The following is a 20,403-nucleotide window of genomic DNA, read 5'->3' on the forward strand; positions in this document are numbered from 1 at the left end:
GGCATCCACTTTTCTGCAATAAAATAGTGACAATGACTTTTTAAAAGAGGAATCCTTGGACTATGATAGAAGGTGGAATCATTGATCAGACTTGTAAAATCATAAGTATGAGCTGATCCTCTATTGCTTCATTTTACCTATTATTAGTTCAACTTGCAGAATCTCCTGAATTTACCAAAATATGCAATAAAGCAAATTCATATCAAATCCCATTGTAGCGAATGGATCCAATCGCCCACACCAATTGTAAATTCATACAGAATAATCTGCTGCTGTTCAAAGGCATGATTTACTCAGTCATCTCCAAACCTGGCTGTGCTTCGTGAACACAGACTCCCAGGCTCTCCCCAGATGGACCTCATCAGAGTCTCTGGGAGAGCCTCATGGTCAGAATGTGACAAGGCCCTCTAAGTGATGAGGCCCTCATGCACACTGGAGTTGGAAAACACTGATGTAAGCAACGCGAAAAAATTTTTCTTGCTTAAAAATACTTTCATGCAAAAAAACGTGCAATGATACATGCAAGACTTCTTTCTTTTGGTTAAGGTATCAACTAGTATTCAAAAGTAATAATATAATTAACCACTTTGAAACTGTGACACTTCAGCTTGAATTAGTTTTTTAAACCCTTTATTATCTGACAGTTCCCTTAGGATGGCAAGGTGGGTTATAGGTAGTGTGAGATGACAAGGAGATAGTGAATGTGGTCGTGAAGGCAGAAGGGCGTTGCAGGCAAAGCTCGCATTTTCACAATTGTGGATGAAACAGCTCATGCTAAAGAAAAGGGCCAAGCCCCGCCTAACACTCAGCTGCACCCGTGCTTGGCTGATTTCACTGTAAGTACATTTCAGATGAGAATGCTGACCAGGACAACTAGGGAGGAAAGACGGCTTGCAGGTGGAAAGCTTCCTAAGCCATGTACTAAAGCAGAAGTAGTTGTTGCAAGTGATTTCCTCTTCCTCTTGTCCATGTTGTAGTTATTCTCAGGAAACAAAAACCACAAAGCACTGACTGTGTTATGAACCCAAGCAAATGGGATCGTATGCTGCTGGCTAATTTGTCAGAAAACTCAAGCCACATTTCTTCACTGTGTTATGAGAGACTCTTAAGTTGAGGTAACATACACAGGAGCCTTCATGGGCAGACTTGACGTGGGTCTGAATATTTGTCATCCGAATCTCTCTTTGTTGGTAAATTCTGAAATTCTATGATAATTTTTATTCATTCCGTCAAACATTGTCCTCTTTTTTCTATATCAAAATAAAGGCACTCTTACAAGAACTAGTATATTGCTTCACTAGCTTATTAGTATGGATTAACATATATATTCTTGTTTCTCTTGAAGAGATTAGGTAAGGTTTGAGTACTTGATAGGAAAAAAACAGCAGAAAGAAAGAGAGAGAGAAGACCTCCATATTTTATATTAATCCTTCCTCCTAAATTGATCTCTTTTTCTTGAGCAGTACTACTAATAACATGCTTTTCTTCTGCCTTCCTAGAAGGAAAGTCTAAATTTGGTCATGACTGTTGTCTACAGACTCAATATTCAGACTGCCCAGGTATCCTTAACATATGGCTTTGCTGTTGCCATCTCATTTACAATGATGATGTGTGATTTTAAGAAAGATTCTCCAAAAGAAAGCTGATAAACTGATTATTTTGTTGGGACAAAGCAAGATTTTATATTTTGCTTTGTGTATTCGGGTACCTTTGGTTGTATTGCATTTGTCAAAGAAAGATGTATAGTTTTCCTTTGAGCAAGGCAAAGTAAAATGTAACATTGGCTGTGGTATTTAAAAAACAAACAAAATACCCTGAAACCTGCTTAATATTCCTTGCCCTGGAATTTGCCTTCAATTTGTGAAATGGTGGCTGTGGAGAGAAGAGCAAAAAAGTACACACAATTCAGCCCAGAGGCATATAATTTTCTCTGAGCTAACAGATTGTTTTCAGAAACCATGGCATAGCCTGCCAGGATTCCTGCTCTGCATTCTATGCCATTCTTTGCAGGGTCAATGGATAACAAAGTTTCCCCTGAACATTATCTAATCATGGGTGAGGCTTCTAGCTTTATTGCAGTCACTGTACTGGATGATAGACTATGACTAGTATTGGCTCAGCTTCCCTCCTCTGGTAGAACACGAGTCGGGAAGAAGTGTCACTGGGTGAATTTGTCTTAGCTGCAGAAGGAATTTCTCTTTAATCAGACTTCTCTCTGTCCTTTTCACACACGTAGCTGGGGCCCAGAATAAATCAGCAATAGTTTAAATTGATCAAGACTCATATTTTATATGCACATTTCTGAACTTAGTCCAAAAAATCAGTCTTCAGAGATATCAAAGACCCTAAATAATACAGTAGTTTATTTTCAAGATGCATGGTTGAATTTGATAGCTTTTTTTAAACTAACTTTAAAAATGTTCATACAAAATTTAAAGTTGAAATTAGAGACCAAAGTATGAGAACAGTTGTTTGAGTTAATATTATTGTTTTCAGAATATCTGAAGAGCATGAGTATAATTCTCATTTAAGCAGATTTTGGCATGCATTTTTACTGTTTCTTGAAGCAATTTTCTTATCCTTAGGCCCTAGATGATTTACTGTAACTCTATCACAGTTCAAAATATAAAATTAATCTAAATTTTTCCATACACAAACATAATCATCAGTTCCACATCTTTAATGAACGAGGTTGCGGGAGTCTGACATTAAACTGGACTGTTTTCCAGCTCCAAGTCTTGTGTGACAACATGATCCATTTGCACTTTCTTCAATATCATGTACATACTCTTTGTTTGGAGAAATTACCCGTTTCTAAAAAAATGAAAGAAATATAATCAAAAGTTCACAGTTAAAATAAGCTTAACTAATACAAAGATCTAAACAAATCTATTTTACCTTATATTGAATATAAAATATATAATTTGCCATAGATAATAATAAATGCAATTATGGCATAATGACAACTTCTTTGGAAATCATTGATAATCTTACCACTGGAGGATTTTTCTGTCACATTGATGTATTTTATTTGTGTGATCAATATTGTTTTCTTCACAATTTGAACATAATGCATGTAGAAGTAAAATTTTTATTCTTGGTGCTCTGTGTTAGTCAGCTCAGATCGCTGTAATGAAATACCATAGGCTGAGTGGCTTAACAGATATTTATTTTTCTCCATGTTCTGGATGCTGGAAACTCAAGAAGAAGATCTGAAAGAGTTTGGCTTCTGGTAAGGGCTCCATTCCTGGCTTGCAGATGGCTACCTTCTTGCTGTGTCTTCAAATGGCTGAGAATTTCCCAAACCTGGGGAGAGGCTTGGACATTCAAGTTCAAGAAACTAATAGATCACTTCATTGTTTCAATTCAAAGCAATCTTCTCAAAGACAAATTATAATGAAACTGTCAAAATCAAAGACAAAGAGAGAATCCTAAAAGCAACCAGAGGAAAAAAGCTTGTAGCCTACAATAGAACCCTGATTTGGCTATCAGCAGATTTCTCAGCAGAACCTTAGAAGCCAGGAAAGATTGAAATGATATCTTTAAAGTGCTGGGAAAAAATGCCAGCCAAGAATACTCTCTCCAGCAAAGTTATCCTTCAGAAAAGAAGGAAAAATAAAGACTTTCCCAGACAAACAAAAGCTGAAGGAGTTTATGAGCACTAGATCTTCCTTAGAAGAAATGCAGAAAGGAGCTCTTCAAGCTGAAATGAAAATAAAATAATTAGCAACCTTAAAACATGCAAAAATATAAAACACTAAGGTAAAAATCTGACTCAGAAAACTCTATTCTGAATTATGATGGTGTGTTAACTTCTTAACTATAGTATAAAGATTAAAGGAAAGAGTATTAAAAAACTATAATATAATTTGTTAATTGATACACAACATAAAAAGAGGTAAATTGTGACATTAAAAACATAAAATGGGGGAGGAAAGGGATATATTTTATGAGATTGAAGTTAAGGTGCTATCAGCATAAAATAGACTGTTATAGCTACAAGGTGTTTTATGTAAGTTTCATGGTAACTGCATAGCAAAAGCCTATAGTAGATTCACAAAAGTAAAAGAGAAAGGAATCACAGCATACCAACAAGGAAAATGACCAACCTCTCCGGGCAGCAGGAGAGGAAAAATGGAACACCAGGACTACAAAACAACCAGAAAGCAATTAATAAGATGGCATTGGTGAGTCCTCATGTATCAATTATTACTCTAAATGTAAATGGCTTGATTTTTCCAATCAAAACGTGTAAAATCGCTGGATGAATAAAAAACAAGACTCAAATATATGCTGCCTACATGAGACTCACTTATTCATTCAGGACATACATAGGCTTAAAGTGAAGGGACAGAAAAAGATGTGCCATGCAACTAGAAACCAAAAGAGAGTGGAGGTAGCTATACTTATATCAGACAAAATAGAATATAAGCCCAATATGGTAACAAGAAACCAGGAAGATCATTATGTAATGATAAAGGGATAAACTCATCAAGAAGGTATAACAATTTTAAATATAAACACACCTTATATTGGAGCATCCAAATATATTAAGCAAATACTAACAGATGTGAAGGGAGAAATAAACAACAGAACAATAACAGTAAGGAACTTCAACACCCCACTTTCAGCAATAGATAGATTATCCAGACAGAAGTACAACAGGAAAATGGGGCTCTTGAAGCATACGTTAGACCAAATGGACCTAACAGATAAAACATTTCATCCAATAGCAGCAGAATACACACTTTTCTTTCAGTGCACATGGAACATCCACTAGTATAGATCATATGACAAGCCATAAAACAAGTCTTAAGAAGTCTTCAACAATTCAAAAAGATTGAAATCATATCTCATATCTTTTCAAATCACAATGATAAGAAATTAGTAATCAACAATAAGAGAAAAGCTGGAAAATTTACAAACAGGTGGAATCTAAATATCACATTCCTGGACAACCAATGAATCAAAGAAGAGATCAAAAGGGAATTAAAAAAATATCTCAAAATAAATTAAATTGCAAACACATCATACCAAACCTATGGGATACTGCAAAAGCAGTTCTTAGAGGCAAGTTTATAGAAATAAATGCATTCATTAAAGAAACAAAAACTCAAATGAACAATCTAATTTTACACCTCAGGGAACTACAAAAAGATGAACAAACTAAGCACAAATTTAGCAGGAAGAAGGAAATAACAAAGATCAGAGCAAAATAATGAAATAGAGACCAGAAAAACAATAGAAAAGATCAATATAGTGTTTTTTGAAAAGATAAACAAAATTGGCAAATCTTTAGCTAGACTAACTAAGGAAAACAGAGAGAAGACTCAATAGCAGAAATGAAAGAGGAGAAATTAAAACTGACACCACAGAAATACATAAGATGATAAGAGACAATTATGAACAACCATACTAACAAATTGGATAAGTTAGAAGAAATGGACAAAGTCTTAGAAATATACAACTTACCAAGACTGAATCATGAAGAAATAGAAAATCTGAACTGATCAATGAGTAGGGAGACTGAATCAGTAATCAAAAACCTCCCCCAAAGAAAAGCCAAGGATCAGATGGTTTTTACCAGTGAATCCTATCAAACATTTAAGGAGGAATTAACACCAATCCTTCCAAAATCTTCTAAAAAATTGAAGAGGAAAGAAAACTCTGAAACTCATTTTATGAGGTTGGCTTTACTCTGATACCAAAGCCAGACAAGGATAATATAAGAAATGAAAACTACAGATCAATATCCCTGATGAATATACATGTAAAAATTCTCAACAAAATATTAGCAAACTGAATTCAATAGCATATTAAAAAGATCAGACACCATGATCAATTGGGATTTATCCCTGGGATCAAGGATATTTCAACATACGCAAATCAATAAATATGATACCCTACATTAATAGAATGAAAGATAAAAGCCATGTGATCATCTCAACAGATGCAGAAAAAGCACTTGACAAAATACAACATTCTTTTACGATGAAAACTCTCAACAAATGGAGTATAGAAAGAACATACCTCAATATAATAAAGGCCATATACCACAAACCCACAGAACACATCATATTCAATAGTGAAAGGTTGAAAGCTTTTCCTCTGAGATCAGGAACAAAACAAATATGCCCACTCTCACAACTTTTATTCAACATAGTACTCAAAATCCTGTATAGACAAATCAGTCAAGATAAAGACCTGAACTCATTCACACTGGAAAGGAAAAAGTAAAACTATCTTTATTCACAGATGGTATGATCTTATATATAGAAAATCCTAAAGATGCAATAGAAAAACTGTTTGAACTAATAAATTCAGTGAAGTGCAGGATCACTAAGATCAACATACAGAAAACACTTGCATTTCTCTAACAATGAAATATCTGAAAAAGAAATAGAAAACAATCCCGGGGGCCGGCTCCGTGGCCAAGTGGTTAAGTTTGCACGCTCTGCTGCAGCGGCCCAGGGTTCGGATCCTGGGCGCGGACATGGCACCGCTCGTCAGGCCACGTTGAGGCGGCGTCGCACATCCCACGACTAGAAGGACCGGAAACTAAGATACGCAGCTGTGTATGGGGGACTTGGGGGAGAAAAAGCAGATTAAAAAAAAAAAAAAAGAGGAAGATTGGCAACAGCTGTTAGCCCAGGTGCCAATCTTTAAAAAAAAAAAAAAAAAAAGAAGTGCAAGATGAAGACATTAGGTATTATCTATAAAAAAAAAAAAAAAAAAAAAAAATCCCATTCACAATAGCATCAAAAACAAAAGAGATACTTAGAAACAAATTTAACCAAGGAAGTGAAAGATCTGTACACTGAAAACTGCAAGACTTTGATGAAAAACTTTCAAGAAGACAAACAAACGGAAAGATATCTCATGTTCATAGATCAGAAGAATTAATATTGTTAAAACGCCCGTACTACCCAAAGTCATCCATAAATTCAATGCAATCCCTGTCAAAATTCCAATGACTTTTTTCACAGAAATAGAAAAAACTCTCCTAAAATTTGTATGGAACAACAAAAGACCATGAATAGCCAAAGCAATCATGAGAAAGAAAAATAAAGCTGCAGGCATCAGGTTTCCTGATTTCAAACTATTTTACAAAGCTATTGTAATAAAAATAGTATGTTACTGGCATAAAAAAAGACATAGATCAATGGAACAGAAGTTAGAGCCCAAAAGTAAAGCCCCTAATATATGGTTAACCAATATTTGACAAGAGAGTCAAGGATACTCAATGGAGAAAGGATAGTCTTTTCAAGAAACGGTGTTGGAAAACTGGATAACCACGTGAAGTTAACTGAAATTAGACCCATATCTTATACCACTCACAAAAATGAACTTGAAATGGGTTAAAGATTTAAACATAAGACCTGAAACTGTAAAACTCCTAGAAGAAAACAGGGAAAAACCTTCTTGCTGTTAGCCTTGGCAATGATTTTTTGGATATGACCCCTACAGCACAGGTAAGAAAAGCAAAAATGAACAAGTGGGACTACATCAAACTTAAAAGCTTCTGCACAGCAAAGGAAACCACCAACAAAATGAAAAGGAAACTTACTGAATGGCAGAAAATATTTGCAAAACATGTATCTGATAAGCGGTTAATATCCAAAATACATAAAGGGCTCATACAACTCAATAACAATAAAAAAAATGCGGTTAAAAAATGGGCAGAGGAATGGAACAGACGTTTTCCCAAGGAAAACGTACAAATGGCCAACAGATATATGCAAAGGTACTCAACGTCACTAATTATCAGGGAAATGCAAATCAAAACCACAATGAGATATCACCTCACAACTATTAGATTGGCTATTATCAAGAAGACAAGAGATAATTGTTGGCAAGGATGTGGAGAAAAGGGAACCCTTGTGCACTGTTAGGGAATATAAATTGGTGTAACGACTATGGAAAACAGTATGGATGTTCCTCAAAAAATTGAAAACAGAACTAACATATGATCCAGCAACCCCAGTTCCAGATGCATATCCTAAAGGAAATGAAAGGGGATATTGAAAGTTTATCTGTACTATCATGTTTATTGTAGCACTTTCACAGTAGCCAAGACATGGAAACAATGTAAGTGTCCGTCAATGGATGAATGTGGTGTATACACCTATGCACACACACACATAAATACAGTGGACTATTAATCAGCTGTGGGAAAAAAGGAAATCAGGCTGTTTGTGACAACATGGATGGACTTTAAGGGCATTATTCTAAATGAGATAATTCTGACAGAGAAAGACAAATACTGGATTATATCACTTACATGTGGAATTTAAAAGATATACTTGTAGAAAAAAAGTAGAATGGTGGTTACCAGGGGCTTGGAGTGGGAGAATTGGGGAGATATCAATCAACGGGTACAAACTTGCAGTTAGAAGATGAGTAAGCCCTGGAGACCTAATGCACAGCATTGTGATTATAGTTAACAACACTGTATTATATACTTCGAAGTTGCTTAGGCTAAATCTTTAAGTATTCTCACCACAAAAAGAAATGATAATTATGTGACCTGATGGAGGTGTTAGCTAATGCTGCATGATAATCATATTGCAATATACAAATGTATTAAATTAATGTGTTGTACTCCTTAAATTACACAATGTTATATGTCAGTTATATCTCAATTAAAAACAATAAAATTAGTGCGCTATGTGTATGAATCTAAAATCTCCTTTAGTACCAGGTGTAATTTTAGTGTTTTAACACAAATATTTAGAAATTATGTCACGTTAGTATTTTTGAACGATCATTCTCTTTTTCAGTGTGTGGGGTTTTAACACATCATGTAGCAAATGATAAAAAATGTATATTTTCCAAGCCTCAGTAAAATATTCTTCATAATTCTGTTTTATTTTTGATTTATATGTTATGTCCTCAAAATATGGTATCTCCTTGACAATAGAGAATCTGCATTATAGAGATTCTCTATCATTCAATTCAGGGAAATAAATAATGCTCAATTATACACATTGAATTGCATTAAATTAAATTGAAATGAGATCAATGTAATTTGCCATTTACCAAAGAGAGCTGTCTAACCTTTATTAAACGTTGGTGTTTTTGCACTGGTAGTGATATTGTTCAGGATTTTTTTAATGCAAAATACCACATCCAACTTAAAAGAAATTCTAAAAGTGTCACTTTTGTATTATTAAAAGTAAATACATCCAACTTTGCAAAATACGTTATCGTTCCAGGAGATTGGACCAATATATACTAAGGTCTTCATGCCTCTACTTTTGTGTATTTGTAAATAAATGTAAATCAAAAATAATGTAAATCATGTGAAGACCTTCAATTCATAGTCTTAAGATAGATATTTTTACGGACTCTGTTGATTCTTCTTGTTGCAATCCTTGTTATTTTAGTGAGAATTTAATAGTATTCATGACAATGGGCTCATCAGAGTGCCTTGGGAGCTTGCAGGTGAGGGACTACGTGTGTTTCCAGCGGTGAGATTTCTTTAAATATCTTTTGAATAATGATTGCGATAACTGAGAGGAAAACAAAAGAGTACTGTTTGTCAACAAAAAGCTAAAAGGCTAAGGAAGCTAGCTAAATCCTCTCTTCAGAGCAATTTTGAATGAAGTATTGAAATACAGAGAAGTAGAGGAACTCAATTCAGTTTCAATTCAGAAAAAGCTCTTGCCTGGGGTTGATTTGATGTAGTGTTCAGGCAAAGAATGAAGACATTTCTGACTCCAGAAGAGAGGGACAAGCAAGCAAACAAAATTCTCAAACCAACTAGAAGTGAACAAGTTTTTCTTTTCTCCCAGACTCTTTTGTGTAGTGAAGCCAAATAATCACTCTAGGAATCTTGTTTTTATATAAGGTCAAGAGTTCATATCTCGGGAAATGGGACAAATAAATAGAGTGTGCTATATGTTAAAAGAGAGAAGAAAAATATGACAGTTTTCAATAAAAATGATAATGAGGAGAGTTCATACCCAACTAAGAATAATAAATAAAAAGTCATCTGAAAGGAAATTTACTCTGCGTTTATTGAAAGATGTAGAAAAGGTGTTTCTTAAAAAGAAATTAAGACTGATATATGTAAAGCTAGGATACATATTAAACACTGTTTCACCTTTAAAATATTAGATTCAAATTCTTAGTGATCAGGAGACCTCTGTCAAAAAAATGGGGCGTGTTAGTAGTTTTCAGGTTGCCTCAGAAATTTTTGATCAGAGGAAATGTAAGGAAAGCTTAGCACAGTTTTGTATGTCGTCGGAAATGAGTCACTCACATTCACGAGAGGGTGCAGGGCTGAATTTGCCCTGAATCTAACAAAACGTATGCCTCAAAATCTCTCACTGGTACTGGCCCTTCCTAGGCCATGTTCCTAATTTTGTGTTTGTAAGTTGGTATGATTATAGAGAGTCCCACAATTTTTATAGGCTTCAAGGCTCACAAAACGTAGATCCACGTATGGAAATATTGCAGCCTAGATTAAGGTAACATGCAGAAATAACAAAAACATTGACATCATTATTGTCAGGTACTTATGCTTCTTTTTCTTAGTATAAACCTGTCCCCGTGTTAATAAGACATTTCAGATCACTCATTTTCAAGGTGTTCTGCAATATCTTCTCAGGCCCTGAATAAGAAAGACAATGAGTTGCTGTAATTGCCTTTAGATCAGACTGAGAAATGCTCATCAGGAACGTTCACGAACAGTTGAATTGCAGCAACACTATTTATACTTCTCGTGTTGAGCATCTATAACGTTTCTTCAATAAGCCATTATTTTAAGAGTGTTTCTATCTTGGAGGAAGCCAATGACAATTTTTCAATAAGCTAAATACTGACTTTCAAAAACAAAATTTAACTTTTGATGCTAAACTATATTTTTAGATATGTTGAGCAAATAGAAAATGACAGTTTTACCACCTCCTGCCAAAACGTGTGTGCCTGTGTTTGTGTACGTGGGGGTGGTGAGAAGAGCAAATGAGAGTAAGCCAGAGACTAGCGCAAGGGGGAAAAAGGCAGATCAGAGAGAATAGAGATGGGTGATCTCTATTATCTTAACTGTTTTTTTATTGTGGGGACACCAGCAGAAAGCAGAGTCCTCTCCATCTCCATATAAGAGTCTTGAGGTCCTTGGCCCCACAATCTCATTGCTGAACAGAATCTGCCTAAAGATTTGAGAATCAGATGTGACAGGGTCTAAAGGAAAGTCCAGGCAGTCTCTCCCAGTTTCAGCAGTTTTTTTGGTCCTTTGAAGCTTTTAAAACAGTAATACCGTAGACTGGTGGCTTAAGCAATATTTATTTCTTACGGTTCTGGAGACTGGGAAGTCCAAGATCAAGGCTCCAGTAGATTTGATGTCTGGTGAGGGTCCATTTTCTGACTCACACACAGCCGACTTCTGTTGCATCCTCACGTAGCATAAGAGATGAGGGTATTCTCCGGGGTCTCTCTTTTCAGAGCACTAATTCCATTTACCAGAGTTCTACCCTCATGACTGAATCAACCCCAAAGGCCCCACCTCCAAATACGATCGCATTGGAGGTTACAGTTCAACGTATGCACGGGGGTGGGGCGGACACAAACATTTAGTCTGTAGCAGCTGTTGACACTTTTCTCCTCACTGGACCCTCTACAGAGCCTGTTGATTGATCTGGATATAGAAATGAAGAAATCTGTTGTAGAAGAGAGGCAGGAACAGTGTTTTTCTTCCATTCCTAAGACGATCAATTGCTTATTTTCTTATGATTTAAAAAAAAAAATTATTGTATTTGCATCTTCGCACATGCATTCTCATTACTACTATTAATATTTTACTGTATTGTAAATAATATCCTCAGTATAAATTCTATAGTGAAGGAGGGAAAATGATGATCACATTTATGTTACTTCATTTACAAAATACTTGTGGATCTTTTTTCCCAGTGACGTAACATGGAACGCCTGTTATTCTGCAATATGTCTGTGACTTATACATTCCACTTTACCTTCTGCTATTTACTGTATGTGTTAAATATTTATGCTAAATGTGAACTAACTGTGTTTCCTAGAAGTATTGCGCATTCCTCCATAATACCGCTTACTTAACGTTCCTGTATGCCATCTACAGTATTAAAAGACTGTTTCAAACGTATTTATCCCTTAGATGGTCTTTCCTGAGCCCTAAAGGAGAGATGCTCCTCTAGGCTTATCCCCTTGCTGCTCACATCACTCATTGTGTAATTATTTTACTGTATCTTTAATCATAGACGCACATGTCCTCGTTTCACTCTGACTGATTGATCATAAAGGACAAAGAGCAGAGGCTCAGTCTTATTTATCTTTCTGTCTACCCTCACCTCCACCTATACTCTTATCCTCACTACTTCACTTCTGTCTAAAAATATGCAGGGACAATATTTAACAAAGACTACAGGACTGACTACATATTAAGTGATGCATTTCATCATTTGGTCTGTTAGGCATTATTTAATTATTATTCCTTTTAACTCAAAGAAGGCCCTGCAATCAATATTATAAGTATTCAGTTGTGTAGATAAGAAAACTAAAGGATGCTCAGTGAGATTAAAAGATGTGCTCAAGCTCACACAGCTGGAGTATGAAAAGAGCAACATTGTCAAATATAGGGCCACTAACCCCGAAGACCCCGAGATTTCCATATGCTCTGCTATTGAGTACTATCAGGTCAAGAATTTATCTAACTCTCTGAGTTGTTTAGCCTTATGTGTCAGTCCTCTTGGCATGAAGAACATGTAAAGGGAAAAGGAAGGTAGCAATAAATTCAGGTACTAATATGATATGCTAAGAATGTTGATTAACCTTATAGGGAAATAGATTAATATTTTGTTATTAAATCTCTTATGACTTCCCATTCCTCCAGAAAAACACATCAGTTTAAAGCTTATTACTTATATATTTTTTTCCTTTTTGGAGGGGAGGGGTGTAACATTAGCATAGTGAACTGTGCAAAACACAAAACTCATTAATCTGGAAATATTTACATTGAAGCATTTTTACATGTGTAGCTATTCATGTAACTAGTACCTATCAAGATATGGAGCATGTCTAGCATCCCTAAAAGGCTTGTCAGTGCCCTTCCTTGGCACACCAGAAATAATGCATATTCTGTCTCTTGTGACCATAAATTAGCTTTATCTGTTTTTGAACTTCATACAAATAGAATCCCACAGCTTGTGCTTTTGTCATTCTTTAAAGATTCATCACTGTGGCATATATCACATTTTTTGTCACTCTTCTACATTTTGGTTACTTCCGGTTTTTGGCCATTAAGAATAAAGCTGATGAGAAAATTTTTGTGTATGCTTTTTGATCAACACATGTGCCCAATTTCCTTGGATTTATCTCTAGGAATGGAATTGCTGAATCATAGAGCAGGCACATAGCAACTTTAATAAGTTGATGTTTTAATGAAAAGTACAAAATATTCATTGATAAGAAAGCAATGACCAGAGCCATATACTGGAATTCATAGATATGACCTTGGATTTTGTTAGCACCATATGAATAGTATATTGAGTTATTGAATTTTGAATTAGTACATATGTTTATTGATAATTTAAATAGACATGTTTTTTATTCTATACTCTGATGTAAACATGAGGAAAAGAGATAATATTGGTACATAGTTTTGTAAGAGGACCTGTATACATTGTTCTCTTTCATTTTATAAATCATAGCATAGTATAAATAGTTTAGTAGTAGTGTTAATATTTTGTGAAATCCCTGGATATATTCCCCTCAATGATTTTTCATCCTTTGCAGTCTTCCCACTCTTAAAACAAATCACTGATATCCCATCATTCCATGGAGAGGGTGCGGGGATTCTACTTAGAAATGAAGGGAGAAAAGGACCCCTGTTGGTGAGGAGAGTAGAGAGCTTGGATGGTTAAAAAAAAACAAACTATCTATATCTATCAGAAAACCAAACTTCTATCACTTTTCACTGCTAAGCTTTGGTCTAAAAGAGGAAAGCAGAAATTACTGAGAGAATGGAGACCTCAGGTAGAGAGGAAAGCTAAAAAAAAGGTGGGCATGTGGTGTCCTCATTTAGGAATCTGGAAGAAAACAACATCACAGAGTTTCATGCAGAATGGAGTGCATTCGTCAGGCACTTAGGTCTCTGTGTGGCATAGGAATGAGTGATGCCATACTCACATGGAAAAAGTGACTCAGAATTGGAAACCTGTGGATCTGCCATAGAGTTGCTTTGCTGATGGGTGAGATAATCCTACACGAATACCTACAGGGTCAACTGCTGAAAGCCAGGGATGGGATGAGGCACATGCCTCATGTGTTCTAGAGAATGTGAACTATTGTGATGGAGGTGGGCCTGGTCAACCTTAACAACATTGGGATTGGAAGGGCGGGGCAAAGAACCAAGCCCTGTGTGTGCCAACAGAATAGTCACAATAGTCACGGATGCTGCAGCTGCCAGCATGTAAGTTAACAAGAAGAGAGGCCAGGAGCCATGAGTCAACATTTGAGAACATCCTGAGAAAGAGAAGAATCACCTAGAAACCAGGTCCCTTCACTCAACACTGGAGAGCATTTACATATTGCCCGATATCCAAAAATCAACTTTTAAAAAATATTTTAAGGGGAAAAAAGGTAAGAAAATATAAAGATAGTCAATACAGAGTTTAAGTCTTAAAATGAATACTATTTACCCAAAGTGAAATCGTTAAATTGTCCACCACTTATATAAAAAATACTGAAGTTTGCCATTTCAATTCATTCTAAGGAGAATCTAACGTTTCTTTTCTTTCCTTTCTTCTTTTCCGCCCTCCTTCCCTCTTTTCTTCCTTTTTTTCCTTCTTTGTCTTCTCCTCGTCTCTGTTTATTTGGATTATTTTCCTATCCTTTTTTTTTTTTTTTTACCTTCAGGAGATGTAACTGCACTTACGATTCTAGAGAAAATGTAAACTGAGCCTCCTAGTATAATTATATGTTATAGGCAAAATGCCCAGTTGTGATTTGCAACGATGATTTAGAGGGTAGTAAATGACAACATAAAATGTGCGCATCTTTTAAATAGGCAAAGAATCTTTAAAATAGATGGAATATGGATTAATTGATGACTGCACAGTCTTAAATAAGTCAAAAATTCTATGTTGAAGAATTCCTTCACATTCTTCTAAGTTTATGAGGCCTGCTTATCAACTTCAACTGTTCAAAATTTCTGTACCCAAGTACACAGTTAAGGAGGGTGTACAATGTCTATGATCTTTTCAAGGCAATCAGGAATATGAGAGACATATACTGAGTTTTTTTCTTGCTTCCCGAAAGAAGGTCATCTCATGTCAGCAACCTGCTCTGTCAGCTATCCTCTTTTGGCAAGTCATCTTTCAGCCAGAACAAAAGCAATTTCAAGCCTCAGGGTGCCACTTATTCCTTTTCCCCCCAACATTTTGTTATGAAAAATTTCAAACATACAGAGAAGTTGAAATAATTGTATAATGATCACCTACATACCCATTCCCTAGACATTAACATGCTTACTTTATGATACATCTATCCTTCCCTCTACCATCCATCATTCTGTCATGTATTTTTTATAATTCAAAGTAAGTAATGAAAGATTGAACTTCTGAATTATGTACACCACATGCCATAATTAAGTCAATTGTATGCTATGTCCACTTATTCAAACTTTCAAATTTTCATGAATCACAGAATTCATATATTAAAACTCTGACCTACTACCAGTCTATTCCCAGGAAAACGAAAGATATGAAACATTGAGTCAAAAGCAAATTCTCCTACGTAGTATAAATCATATTCTCACTTGGCCAATAATTCTTTATATCACTATATAGCTCTTCCAGGTTTCAGGGATCTTTGGCATATATGTACACCTTATGTGATCGGTTTCTTTCCCACCATTTTATTTCATGGCTTCAACTCATAAAAGCAGAAGCTGAAGTTTATCTTCTGATTCCAAATTCTGTACTCTTTTATTCTATTCTACTGTCACCACAATTTTTCTGTTGTAGATTAAAAATAAAACCCAGTAAGTGTGACTTTTTTTTTCCCATTTTATGTGTCAAAACCCATCCCTTTCATTCTTCGTTTTAATTTTGGCACTTAGTTCATACTAATACCACGAAAGTCCATAGGGTTACTGGAAAATGCTTGAAACTTCCCCTACAAGTTACTTTTTAAATATTCTGTAAAGTGGTTTCATTAATGAGCATGTTGCTTGGAATTATCAGGTATTCTCTGCCAAGCATTTTTAAAAATCACCCTTTTCCAGCACTCTCACAGCATTAAAGATATGTGTATATATTAACTATGCTCCTAAACCGAACAGTCCCCCTCCTGGAAACTATTTCATCAAGATAGAGTACCGCCAAATAAGGATACACGCCTGAAGACATGTATTGCAAAAATTTTATGCAGTGACAAACATGCATATACACCCCCACAGGATACAAAATGAATAGCAAGCAGTAGGGAAGTGTATTATGATATAATAATAGTACTGAATATTATGCAGCCTTTACAAATAATGAATAGGAGCCAACCGGGTCGACCTGGAGAGATTTCCTTAAGGTGTTGTTGACTGAGAAAATCAAGATTCCAAAGAATGAGTCCATGTTCCCATTTTTGTAAAACAAAATAATGATCCCTTTCAATGTCTGTATATTATTATTTGAGGAAGGAGAAAATCTGAAGTTTACTTGAGTGGAGGAAAGGAACAAAGGAAGAAGGAAAATGTGTTAGCTAACACAAAAAATAGCAAAATTAGAATACAATAAAATTATGTATTATATGATCACATTTATGGATTTATATAAAATTGTACTTTTCATGTATGTTTATAAAAGCAATATTAAAATAATAACCCAGGCTTTGAAAAAATTATTCATGTGATAGGATCCAAATTTGGTGATTAATCCGTTAATAAAGACAGATTCTGTATCATGAAAAAAAAATCACCCTTTTCCCAGAGAATATGCTGTTTTTTGATACTGTAGACAGGCTGTCTTAAATGTAAAGTTAAAGGAAGACTTTTCTAAAAGATCTTGAGTCGAGTTTAGAAAGCCCACATTTTTGTCAGTGTCAAGTAGAACGCTAGAGTTGGAGATAATCTCCTGATAGAAGCATGAGGAAGCTTCTCTGCCACAGAATAAGTCAAAGGTCCAAACACAACACCAGGACACAGCAAACCTGTCAGCAGTCTTCCTGTACATGCTGGGGAGGCACATCGCAATCTGTCTTCCAGAAAATACCACCTAGAAACTTCTTAAAGGAGTATTTCTGGCAGCCTCCCAAAAGACAAAAAGTGTTCCTCCTGAATTTTATTAGATTGGAAATTTGAAGAAGAAAATTGGAACATAATTGCATTAAATGTCAGAGTTTCTCTGGGCCACATGTTGAGGGGCAGGATTTCTGGTCAGATATGAGAGGCCGACACAGAGGGTGGATGCATATGTGGTTTTAATAGAAAGCCCAAGTGTTTCTTACAGGATTTGCAGTATTTTAAGTCCCCGTCAGAAGTGTATAAATGTTCTGATTCTACCACATCCTTGTTATCACTTGATGATATTATACTTTTAAAATTTTTTCAATCTTTTTTTTTTTGAGGAAGTTTAGCCCTGAGCTAACTACTGCCAATCCTCCTCTTTTTGCTGAGGAAGACTGGCCCTGAGCTAACATCCATGCCCATCTTCCTCCACTTTACACGTAGGATGTCTACCACAGCATGGCTTGCCAAGCAGTTCCATGTCTGCACCCGGGATCTGAACTGGTGAACCCCAGGCCGCTGAGAAGCAGAACATGTGAACTTAACAGCTGTGCCACCCGGCTGGCCCCAAATTTTTTCAGTCTTACGGTGGGTATGACATAGTTTCTTTCTGGGGTTCTATTTTGTATCTCCCGGCCTGATCTGCATAAACATTTATCTTTTTCAGCATATAGTCATCTTTATTTTTCCATCTTTCTGTCCTATGCCATGCTAAGCAAGCTCTTTAGTATGTAATATGAGCAGTTAGTGATAATGTTGCTGGATACCTTGTGATGGAGAAGCAGTAAAATGAAGAGGTTAAGAACACAGACTCAGCAGGCAGACTACCTGAGTATGGATCATACTTCCATCTCTTACTATCGCAATGAACTTGGGAAAGTAATTAACCTTCTGTGCCTCATTTACCCAGTCTTTAAAATGGGCTTGAGAATACATATAGCTCATAGGTTTACTGTGAGGATTAAGAGTGATATCATATAAAAACTATTTAGACAAGTATTCAACACATAGTAAGCACTATGTAAGAGCTGGCAAGGAACACACTGTTTTATTAACAGCTCATACTCTGAATATCCCAGCAGAATAGCTGGAAAAATGAACCTCATAAGACCTGAATAAAAGACATTTGGGGTGACTTTCTCCAAATACTTCTGGTACTGAAGCCTGGAAATACAATGCCACTTTTGCAGATGGTTTAGCTGCCAACTTGACATCAGCTGAATTGATTCAATCAATTGTATGGTAATCAACCACTAATATGGTAAAAAGAAATGATAATCAGCAGTGTGTTTATATTGCTCTCTCTATTCCTTGCCAGTATGTCATGTTGTTAAAAACCACATTTAGAAACTAGTTCATTCGTAAACTGGCTGGATTGTCCAAAAGTTAGCAGCTGGGATTTGCCAAGATAAAAGAAAAACTTCCTCCAGGGCTTTAAAAAACGTAATTTTATTTTTTAAACAAGTTTTGAAATTGGAAAATGGTAAGTTCAAACAATGAATTTAGTAAAGAAGATGTTGATTTAGAACAATAAATGCAATTGTTTAATTTTTTAAAGGAGTGTCTATCTGAAGATGTTTATTTATAAATTGTTATTTCTTTATGGAATTGATTTTACTTCCACAAAGGCAGACTTCAGCTGCCAATTTTCAGTAGGATTATTTGTAAATGGGTTAATATCTACATACACACTTTACTTTTTCTGCTCATTCATTCATGTTTTTAACACTGATTGTATGCTCACATTTTGTAAAGAAAGAGATCTCATTATTCCTATGTTCTCTTATTGATTTATGATCGAGTGTCACCAGTAAATATTAATGATTAGGGCTCCCATCAACTGACAACTTATTCCAATCCCTGAGATTGTTACTGGGATGGTTAATTTTATGTGTCCATTTGCCCAGATATTTGATGTTATTTTAGGTGTTTCTGCAATAGTATCTTTAGATGAGTTTAACATTTAAGTTTGTATTTTTTGAGTAAAGCAAATTGCCCTCCATAATGTGTGTGGGTCTCATCAATCAGTTGAGTCCCTGAATAGAACAGAAAGACGGGCCTTCCCAAATCAGGGAAGAATTTCATGAGAGACTGCCTTTGGACTTCGTCTGCAACTTTGGTTCTTCCTGGTTCTGCAGCAGATGACCTTCAGATTTGAACTGGGCCACCGGTTCTCCCGGGTCTCCAGTCGGCTGGCCCTTAGACGGCAGTACCAGGTCTCCTGAGTGTGCACCCTGGAGATTTGCAACTTGCCACCCTCCAGAAGAGTGTGAGTCAATTCCTTATAATAATCTCTTTCTATACATTCATACATCCTATTGGCTCCATCTGTCTGGAGAATCCCAGCTAATACAATTACTATAAAGAAAGAATTCAATACATTCAAGATCATTTCTCTAAGACCGATAAACTTTGCACGTCTTGCTCCCATAGCTGGGAGGTGGAGGGATACAAGTACATTTCCATTCACGCACACACAGACACACACATAATATATGCACATACACATTTATTCACTCTGATTCATCCTAGGACAAACTCCTGTCTAATTATTATGTAAATACTTGTAGGTTTATATCTTAACGCAGGGCAACAATGTAGTTCTGGATTCAATCATTTGTTTCCATCTAAAAAATGATGGATCATTGCTATACTATATCCAAAAAAATAATCAAAGCTTTTTTAATACCTATGCTATTTACATATTTGAAAATGTTGCTTTCAGGTTTTTTTTAAAGACAATAAAATGTTTTAAGCAACTCCCAACAAAATATGATGGATTCAAGTCATGCTTACTCAACTCTTATGCTTGAAACCCTTCAAAATGATCAAAAAGAAGCAATAAAGGAAAACATTCCATTTGTAATTATTGAATAGAGGTATTCTCCTGAGTATTTTTTTTAATAGTCAATAATTTCAGAAATTTCTCTATAAAAATCAGATGATGAGGGTTGTGGAATTGTGGCTTAGTTTTTCCATAGTGTCCTTGTGCCTCACCCCAGTGATCCAGAAGACATAATGAACCCAGGAACTGTACTCATCCCAAGACTTAAAGACTTTTAAAAGAGAGATTTACTGGTAGTGAGGCATTAAGAGAGTGAAGAGTAAAGATCGCCTTATTTGAAGGCCACTGCTCATAGTCACCCCAGATT

The 20,403-nt window shown here is 35.6% G+C and overlaps 1 long non-coding RNA gene across 1 annotated transcript; it reads right to left on the bottom strand.

Annotated features, from left to right (window-relative positions):
• Window positions 1–2,664: 2,664 nt before the first annotated feature.
• On the bottom strand, window positions 2,665–14,362 carry LOC139076952 (uncharacterized). The gene is made up of 3 exons (XR_011529043.1): window positions 14,161–14,362; window positions 11,297–11,638; window positions 2,665–2,814 (listed from the first exon to the last, which is right to left on the bottom strand). It is a non-coding gene; the product is annotated as an uncharacterized lncRNA (long non-coding RNA).
• Window positions 14,363–20,403: the final 6,041 nt, after the last annotated feature.

Source organism: Equus przewalskii, chromosome 18, assembly GCF_037783145.1.
Source record: "Equus przewalskii isolate Varuska chromosome 18, EquPr2, whole genome shotgun sequence".
NCBI classification, from domain to species: Eukaryota; Metazoa; Chordata; class Mammalia; order Perissodactyla; family Equidae; genus Equus; species Equus przewalskii.